We start from the raw sequence: 10,726 nt of genomic DNA, 5'->3' as shown, positions 1-10,726 counted from the left end.
GGAGGATTCCCTCTTTCTCTATCCTGTAGAATTGTGTTAATAGGATTGGTACCAATTCTTCTTCTTCTTTTTTTTTTTTAGATGTAGTCTGTCTCTGTTGCCCAGGCTGGAGTGCAGTGGTGCGATCTTGGCTCACTGCAACCTCTGCCTCCTGGGTTCAAGCGATTCTCCTGTCTCAGCCTCCCGAGTAGCTGGGATTACAGGCTCATGCCACCACGCCTGGCTAATTTTTCTACTTTTAATAGAGATAGGGTTTCGCCATGTTGGCCAGGCTGGTCTTGAACGCCTGACCTCAAGTGATCCACCCACCTCAGCCTCCCAAAGTGCTGAGATTATAGGCGTGGGCCACTGCACCCAGCCCCAATTCTTCTTTGAATGTCTGATATAATTCAGCTGTGAATCTGTCTGGTCCTGGACTTTTTTTTGTCGGCAATTTTAAAATTACCATTTCAATCTCACTGCTTGTTATTGGTCTGTTCAGAGTTTCTATTTCTTCCTGGCTTAATCTAGGAGGCTTGTTTATTTCCAGGAATTTATCCATCTCCTCTAGGTTTTCTAGTTTATGCCCATAAAGGTATACATAGTAGCCTTGAATGATCTTTTGTATTTCCGTTGTATTGGTTGTAATATCTCCCTTTTCATTTCTAATTGAGCTTACTTGGATCTTCTCTCTTTTCTAGGTTAATCTTTTTTTCCTGGTCTATCAATTTTATTTATCTTTTCAAAGAGCCAGGTTTTGTTTCATTTGTCTTCTGTATTTTTGTTTGTTTGTTTCAATTTCATTTAGCTCTGCTCTGATCTTTGTTATTTTCTTTTCTTCTGCTGGATTTGGGTTTGGTTTGCTCTCATTTAATTCCTTGAGGTGTGACCTTAGATTGTCTATTTGTGTGCTTTCAGACTTTTTGATGTAGCCATTTAAGGCTATAAACTTTTCTGTTAGCACCACCTTTGCTGCATCCCAGAGCAAAGGTTTGATAGGTTGTGTCACTATTATTGTTCAATTCAAATAATTTTTTAATTTCCATCTTGATTTCATTGTTGACCCAATGATCATTCAAGAGCAGGTTATTTAATTTCCATGTATTTGCATGGTTTTGAGGATTCCTTTTGGAGTTGATCTCCAATTTTTTTTCACTGTGGTCTGAGATAGTACTTGATATAATTTCAATTTTCTTAAATTTGTTGAGACTTGTTTTGTTGTCTATCATATGGTCTGTCTTGGAGAAAGTTCCATGTGTTGATGAATAGAATGTATATTCTACAGTTGTTGGGTAGAATGTTCTGTAAATATCTGTGAAGTCCATTTGTTGTAGGGTATAGTTTAAGTTCATTTTTTCTTTGCTGACTTTCTGTCTTGATGAGCTGTCTAGTGCTGTCAGTGGAGTATTGAATTCCCCCATTACTATTGTGTTGCTGTCTATCTCATTTCTTAGGTCTAGTAGTGATTGTTTTATAAATTTGGGAGCTCCAATGTTAGGTGCATATGTATTTAGGATTGTGATATTTTCCTGTTGGACAAGTCCTTTTTATCGTTATATAATGACCCTCTTTGTCTTTTTTAACTGCTGTTGCTTTAAAGTCTGTTTTGTCTGACATAAGAAAAGCTACTGCTCACTTTTGGTGTCCATTCACATGGAATATCTTTCTCCACCCTTTTACCTTAAGTTTATGTGAGTCCTTATGTTAGGTGAGTCTCTTGAAGGCAGGAGAAATTTGGTTGGTGAATTCTTACCCATTCTGCCATTCTGTATCTTTTCAGTGGAGCATTTAGGTCATTTACTTTCAATGTCAGTATTGAGATGTGAGGTACTGTTCTGTTCATCATGGTATTTGTTGCCTAATACCTTTTTTTTTTTTTTACATCGTGTTGTTTTATAGGTCCTGTCAGACTTATGCTTTAAGGAGGTTCTATTTTGGTGTATCTTGAGGAATTTGTTTCAAGACATAGAGCTGCTTTTAGTAGTTCTTATACTGTTGGCTTGGTAGTGGCATATTCTCTCAGCATTTGTTTGAAAAAGACTGTATCTTTCCTTCATTTATGAGGCTTAGTTTCACCAGATACAAAAGTCTTGGCTGATAATCGTTTTGTTTAAGGAGCCTAAAGACAGAACCCCCATCCCTTCGAGCTTGTAGGGTTTGTGTTGAGAAATCTGCTGTTAATCTGAGAGGTTTTCCTGTATAGGTTACCTGGTGCTTTTTCCTCCACAGCTTTTAAAATTATTTACTTCATTTTGACTCTAGGTAACCTGATGACTGTGTGCCTAGGTGATGATCTTTTTGTGATGAATTTCCCAGGTGTTCTTTCAACTTCTTGTATTTGGATGTCTAGTTCCCTAGCAAGGCCAAGGAAATTTTCCTCAATTATTCCCTCAAATATGTTTTCCAAACTTTTAGATTTCTCTTCTTCCTAGGAACACCAATTATTCTTAGATTTGGTCATTTAACATAATCCCAAATTTCTTGGAGGCTTTGTTTGTTTTTTAAATTCTTTTTTCTTTGTCTTTGTTAAATTGGGTTAATTTGAAAGCCTTGTCTTCAAGCTCTGAAGTTCTTTCTTCTACCTGTTTGATTCTATTGCTGAGATTTTCTACTGCATTTTGTGTTTTTCTAAATGTCTCCTTCATTCTAGAAGCTGTGATTGTTTTTTATTTATGCTTGTGAGATATGAGTTCTAAATTTCTTTTCAAAGAATCAATATGTCAGTATGTTCAATTCTTTGCCTTCTACTTTTAAACTTAACTTCCTCATAAAGCAATCTTTTTCGATTACCTGCTCCACCCTGACTCATTTCAATCACCTGCTCCACCCTGACTCATTCCAATTACCTGCTACCTGCTGCGCCCTGACTCATTCTCCACCCTGCATAACCGTTTTTCCTGCCAAACCACTCACCCTGTCACTCTCTTTAAATTAGCCAATAAGAATTAGTTTAGCCTGTGTGGTCTAACCCTAGCCAATAGGGGGACAACACAGCAGCAGAGGCCACGTGCGTCAGGGATAAGAACCCCTTCCCCTCCCTTGTCCAAGTGTGTGCTCATCATTGCTCCATCTGTAAGGGTGCACCCTTCTATAGAAGTACCTTGCCTTGCTGAGAATTAAAAAGAAAATTTTATATTCGAGCACTATTTCTTTTGAGGCATCGAAACTTTATTTATAACACTCTCTATTCCTCTGGAGATTTTTCCATCCATATCCTATAGCATTTAAAAAATTTGAGTTGATATTCACCTTTTTCTGGTGCCTCCTTGAGTAGCTTAATACTTGACCTTTTGAATTCTTTTTCTGGCAATTCAGAGATTTCTTCTCAGTTTGGATCCATTGCTGGTGAGCTAGTGTGATCTTTTGGGGGTGTTAAAGAACCTTGTTTTGTCTTATTACCAGAATTGTTTTTCTGGTTCCTTCTCATTTGGGTAGACTCTGTCAGAGGGAAGATCTGGGGCTCAAGGGCTGCTGTTCAGATTCTTTCATCCCACAGGGTGCTCCCCGGATGTGAGTGCTCAGAGAAGAGGCTTCCTGAGAGCCAAACTACAGTGATTGTTAATTTTCTTCTGTATCTAGCTGCCCAGCAGAGCTACCAGGTTCTGGCATGGTACTGACGAGTCTCTGCAAAGAGTCTTGTGATGTGATCCATCTTCAGGTCTCTCAGCCTTGGATACCAGCACCAGCTCCAGTGGAGGTAGCAGGAGCATGAAGTGGACTCTGTGAGGGTCCTTTGTTGTGTTGTTTTTTATTGCGCTAGTTTTGTGTTGGTTGGCCTCTAGCCAGGAGGTGGTGCTTTCAAGAGAGCATCAGCGGCCGGGCACAGTGGCTCACACCTGTAATCCCAGCACTTTGGGAGGCCGAGGCAGGTGGATCACGAGGTCAGGAGATCAAGACCATCCTGGCTAACATGGTGAAACCCCGTCTCTACTAAATATACAAAAAATTAGCCGGGCATGGTGGCGGGCACCTGTATTCCCAGCTACTCAGGAGGCTGAGGCAGGAGAATGGTGTGAACCCAGGGGGTGGAGCTTGCAGTGAGCTGAGATCACGCCACTGCACTCCAGCCTGGGTGACACAGCGAGACTCAGTCTCGAAATAAATAAATAAATAAACAAATAAATAAATAAATAAATAAATAAAGAGCATGTGCTGCAGTAGTATAGGGAGGATACAAGCTTGTCCTAAGGTCACCTGGATAAGTTTCTCAGGCAGTGGGTGGGGCCATAGGGCTACCAAGAGATTATGTCCTTTGCCTTCAGCTACCAGGGCAGGTAGAGAAAGTCCATCCAGTCGGGGTAGGGATAGGCGTGTCTGAGCTCAGACTCTCCTTGGGCAGGGCTTGCTTCGGCTGCTGTGGTGGATGGAGGTGTGGTTCTCAGGCCAATGGAGTTATGTTCCCAGGGGGATTATGGCTGCGTCTGCTGTGTCATGCAGGTCACCAGGGAAGTGAGAGAAAGCCAGCAGTTACAGGCCTCACCCAGCTCCCATGCAGCCCGAAAGGCCGGTCTCACTCCCAACACGCTCCTCCAATAGCACTGAGTTTATTTCCAGCCAGGAGGTGAGCAGGCCTGGGGACTCGCCCCAGGCTCCAGGCCACCCCACTGGGAAAACAAGCAGGGCTTTCAGGTTTTGCACCTGCCTGCCTGCCACAACTTCTGTGGCCTCAAGACCCAGTATGCCAGACTGACTCCCATGGCCAATCTCTCTGGCTCTTCTTACCATTCGCCCACTACACTGGCTTCTCAACAGCAAGGTGTCCACACTCAACCCCTCCAGTCTCATTTAGTGTGTCACATCTAGTCCTTCCTTGCCTGCCCCAACCCCATTTCTGTTTTCTGACCCAATCTTAAACTCACAGTGTGTCACTTCAACCAAAATCAGTCATGAAGATCATTTTGTAGGTTTTTTCAAATGAAGTTAATCATGTTTTGTTTTACATAAATGTGTTTCTATTCTTAATTCAAATCATTAATGTCCAGGACTAATTAGAAAAGTTTTGGAATTTCCACAAAGAGATTTGAATTTCACACCAAGAATGCAGTGTCAACCAATATGTGTACAAAGGCACTGGAAATACATTTTGATGTTCCAGGCACCAAGGAACAAGTTATGTGGCTTATGGTCACATAACTAGTAAATCTAGAGACCAGAGATTTACCTAGGCAGGCAGACTCTGCATACTCCACAGCCCAACTCTAAACCACTATGTATATGTAGTTCTTGTTTGTTTGTTTATTTTTTTTTTTTTGACAGAGTCTCCTTCTGTTGCCCAGGCTGGAGTACAGTAGCATGATCATAGCTCACTGCTGCCTCGATCTCCTGGGCTCAGGTGATCCTCCCACCTCATCCTCCTGAATAGTTAGGACTACAGGTGTGCATCACCACACTTGGCTAATTTTTGTATTTTTCACAGAGGTGGGGTCTCACTTTGTTGCCCAGGCTGGTCTTGAACTCCTAGGCTCAAGCAGTCCTTGCCTTGGCTTCCCAAAGTGCTGAGATTGTAGGCATAAACCACCACACTCAGCCTATATGAAGTCTTAACATTCATATTCTACCACAAAAATATAAACAGAACCTTAATTTAAGAATGTGCTATTTTTGTCCTTGCTCTGATATCAGCTACCATTGGGTATTTAGCGATACGTTAGACTCTATGGTGCTCATTTTTATGCTGAGCGTACAAATCCCCTGATGTTTCTTTTTTTAAATATTGGAAAAGATTTGCCAGCTATTTTAAAGAAATGGTTTTCAATTTTTAAAGTTAACTAGCCAGACTGGGAAGGAGGCACACTTGGTACTAACAGCCCTTAGCCGAATGAAATGGAAAAACGAAAAAAACAAACAAACTAACAAAAAAACCAAACCAGTATCTGAGTGGTTTTTTGTCAAACATTTCAGATTGTATCCAGTAAACATTTCTACATGCCAACAAATAATTTTGCGTCATTATTATAGATTCCCAGCACAGATCCTAAGGTGTTTTTAATAGTGGTTTCTTTAAACAGCAAATTACAGCCACCATGCCTGTAATCCCAGCACCTTAGGAGGCCAAGGCAGGCAGATTGCTTGAGCTCAGAAGTTCGAGACTCCAGCCTGAGCAACATGGTGAAACCCTGTCTCTACAAAAAATACAAAAATTAGCTGGATGTGGTGGCACACGCCTATAGTCCCAGCTACTTGGGAGGCTGAGATGGGAGGATCACTTGAGCCCCAAGGGTGGGGGGGTCGAGGCTGCAGTGAGTCTTGATTGTGCTACTCCACTCCAGCCTAGGCAAAAGAGTGAGACCCTCAGAAAAAAAAAAAAAAAAAAAAAAAAAATATATATATATATATATATACTGCAAGTTTAAATTAATTGTGTGTTGAGACATTGAGTGGTTGAAAACAGCAGCTCTGGAGTAAAACAGGCTGGATCAGCTTCCTGGATCTTCTACCTGTCAGCTGTGTGACTTTGGGCACATTACTCAACCTCTTGGGGCCCTACTTTTCTCATCTGTAAAATAGGGTTAATAATCCTCACTTCCTCCTGATGTGAATTTTAAGTGAAATAATACATGTAAAATGCCTTGCACAGTGCCTGGCATATGTCTTCATTCAGTGAATTATAGTTATTTTTGTTATAGTCATCATGATAGAAATGAAAAGTGTCACCCTCACAGCAAATGTTGAGCTTATATCTAAAGTTGGATGAATGCCTATATTTTATTTTTCGGAAGAAAGGCTAAAATGTAAATGCTACCAAATGTTAACTCAGAGCAAGCTAGAAATAATGATATTTAACTTATCAAAGTGAATTGCCAGAGTTCAAACTCAGTAACTATAAATTTCAGGAATTCACTAATGAAATTACTAATTATAACTGATTACAGATGTTTACTAAAATAGGTAGCCATAAAAATCTTAGGAGCACTGCAAAGCATAATTGGGAACCTGTAGAAACTCTAACATTCCTCAAGAGACTGATGAAAAGAGCTGAAGAAAAGGCAAAAGCTGTGGAAGACCTGGCAGGTATCAGAGAGCACCCACAATCACTGAAAGAACCAGAGGAACAAATTAAGTGGTGAAACGCCCATAGAAATCTTATGAGCACTCCAAAGCACAAAACAGAACCAGCGGAAACTCTAAGAATTCTCATGAAAATGCCAGGACACTTAAAATAAAACCAAAACCCACAGAAGACTGGCAGCTATCAGAGAGCTCCGGTAAACACCAAAAGAACTAGAGGAACAAATAAATGTTGATGATGTCAACAGAAAGTTTAGGAACACTTCAAAGCACAAACCCAGGAGACTGCTGGGGATGACCAGGGAAAATGCAGTCAGGAAGAAAACCCGACAGGCATCAAAGGGCTTATGAAAATGCCAAAGCAGACAGTACAGCTAGAGAGTGAAAGCAACAAGAACCCCAGATCTTCCAAGTGGAAATGGTGAAACCTCACAGGCAGCAAGAGATTGTTTAGGATACCTAAAGAAAAGCCAGAACTGGCGGAAGACCCAACAGAAACCAAGGGCCTTGGGAAAACTCCACAGCCAATTGCCGAACCAGAGGACAATCCACAAAAAACTTGGGACAGTGCCCAGGGTTCAATGAGAATCAGCTGGACTTCTCACAACAATCAAGAAATTTCTGAGAACTTCTGTGAAAAAGATTGAACCCATGGAAGACCTGACAGGCACCAATAGACCAAAACTCCTAAAGAAATATAGGCCAGTGCAGTCATTGACATCTGTGATCCCAGCACTTCGGGAGGCCAAGGTTGGAGGATCACTTGAGTACAGGAGTTTGAGACTAGCCTGAGCAACATAGCAAGACACACACACACACACACACACACACACACACACACACACACACACACACACACAAAGAAATACATAGTTTCAAATAGCTAGAAGGAGGATTCTGAATGTCCCCAACACAAAGAAATGATAAATGTTTGAGATGGTGATCTGCTAATTACTCTGGTCTGGTCACTATACATTATATGTATCAAAACATCACTATGTATCTCACAAATATGTACAATTATTATATGTCAACTAAAACGTAAAAAAATGAAAATGATGAAAACAGTGACTTGAACTTAGTATGTTCTCAAGAAATATTTGTAAAAGGAATAAAAGTAAAATAAAGCCCAGTTGGATTCTGTTTCCACTAGAAAAAAAAAAGGAGAAAACAAGGAGAATATTTTTTCTTTCTTTCTTGAGACAGAGTTTCACTCTGTCACACAGGCTGGAGTGCATTGGTGCTGTCTTGGCTCACTGTAACCTCCACTTTCTGGGTTCGAGAGATTCTTGTGCCTCATCCTCCTGAGTACCTGGGATTACAGGCGTGCACCATTACACTGGCTAATTTTTGTATTTTTAGTAGAGATGGGGTTTCACCATGTTGCCCAGGCTGGTCTCGAACTCCTGGCCTCAAGGCCACTTGAACCACCTGCCTTGGCCTCCAAAAGTGCTGGTATCACAGATGTGAACCACTGTGCCTGACCAAGAAGATTTGACAAGTGTCAAGAACCTCATGACAACTCTTTTGTGGAGATGTGAATCCGTAGAAAATTTTACAGGCATCAAGACACTTTTGAAAATTTCTAAGGTATATCTAGTAGAAGATCTGGCAGACATTCCAATGCTTATAGAATCTTAGAAACTCCAAATTCTAAAAAGCTTGCTCATAGGAAACCCTTAGTACACATTCAACTATATTAGACAGAACTAGAAAAACAGTTGGCTAAAACACCTATAATAAAAAATATGAAAAATACTACTCAATGGCCGGGCACAGTGGCTCATGCCTGTAAGCCTACCACTTTGGGAGACTGAGGTAGGAGGATCACTTGAGGTCAGGAGTTCAAGACCAGACTGGCCAACATGGAGAAACCCTGTCTCTACTAAAAATACAAAAATTAGCCAGGCATGGTGGCATGCACCTGTAATCCCGGCTCCTTGTGAGGCTGAGGCAGGAGAATTGCTTGAACCTGGGAAGTGGAGGTTGCAGTGAGCCGAGATCACACCACTGCACTCCATCTCATGTGACAGAGACTCTGTCTGGAAAAAATAAATGCTACTCAAGAAAGCCAAGCACTAGAAAAAAATATATAGAACATACAGAGATTTTATGTTCTATTCTTATGTTCTATTTAGAGTTCAAATTTGATTGTACAAGTTTTCAATCAAAAGAAAATGTGGAAGGCCATACAAAACTTTTTTTAAGGTTAGTCAACTGACCATGAAGCCCTCCTCACAGCGTTAACAAGAATTCTGGACAGATATACAGCTACAATTAACCATTAATCAGGCTGTACTTTGGCCCACTTCCTTGCAATCAAAAGTCAGGGTGGCACTAGATACTAACCACTTGCATCCCCATTCTTCCCATAAATAGGATTTCTGATCTTTAAATGATAAAACTCTGGTTTAAGAATTGCTTCAGCAGATCCTGAATTCCAGAAGTACAGCTGAGACAACCAGTTTGAAGACCACACAGAGGAACCAAATGAGCATGAGAATACTGATGCTGTCCCATGATCACACCTTTGTACTCTGACCAATCAATGAGCTCAACACTTTGGCCCACTCCAAAACCAAAATCCTCAGGGAGACAGATTTGAGGTTTTCTCTCATCTCCTCTTCTGTTTGGTGGCCCTATGATTAAATCTCTTTCTCTGCTGCAACCAGGTGTCTCTGCATATTAACTTCCTTGTGCATCAGGCAACAAACCTATTATGATTACAATCATACAGAACTTTTTAAAACACCAAAAGAAAACACTGACCCAAGGAAGAGTTATCAGTAACTTATTGAAACCATCAAGAAAAAGAACAGTGCAGTTGAAGACTTATTGGAATGAAAACACTTATGACAGAACCCAAACGAAAACATCGCTTGGAAGTACATAATGGATTTGAAGAAATGTTTGATCCAATGAACAAAAACAAGAATCGACCACGAGATCTCAAGAAAACTTCTTTTGTAATCCTTGTTAATATGAATCTAAAATGAATGCTTCTGAAACTGGAGACGTGGCCAAAGAACATGCAAGATTGAGTTAGTCAAAGAACCAGATCTACCCTAAAAAATAAAGATTTTCAAGAATCTAAAACCTTTTGCCTAGCCAAACAGATATGTGCAAAGAGAAATTAATATAAAGGAATATAAGCTTTTCTTTTCTTTCTTTTTTTTTTTTTTGAGACAGAGTCTTGCTCTGTCACACAGGCTGGAATGCAATGGTGCAATCTCCACTCACTGCAACCTCCACCTCCTGGGTTCAAGTAATTCTCCAGCTTCAGCCTCCCGAGTAGCTGGGATTATAGGCAACCGCCACCACGCCCGTATTTTTAGTACAGACAGGGTTTCACCATATTGGTCAGGCTGGTCTTGAACTCCTGACTTAAGGTGATACATCTGCCTCAACCTCCCAAAGTTCTTGGATTACAGGCGTGAGCCACCGTGCCTGGCCATAAGCTTAATTTTCAAAAAAGCTGATTCAGGGAATGTCCCCACGTCCTAGACCCAAATACAGAACTGATAAAAACTGCAAGAGTCTCAGTTGCTTACATCAACAGAAAAGATTAAAATAAATAAAGTTTAAAAGAATATTGTGAAGATGCTGGGCGTGGTGGCTCACGCCTGTAATCCCAGCGGACCTTGGGAGGCTGTGGCAGGCAGATCACTTGAGGTAAGGAGTTCAAGACCGGCCTGGCCAGCATGGTGAAACCCCATCTCCACTAAAAACACAAATATTA

Source organism: Nomascus leucogenys, chromosome 11 (genome assembly GCF_006542625.1).
Source record: "Nomascus leucogenys isolate Asia chromosome 11, Asia_NLE_v1, whole genome shotgun sequence".
Classification (NCBI taxonomy): Eukaryota; Metazoa; Chordata; class Mammalia; order Primates; family Hylobatidae; genus Nomascus; species Nomascus leucogenys.
The sequence above is the reverse complement of the archived record's forward strand: the minus strand, read 5'-3'. Positions refer to the sequence as shown.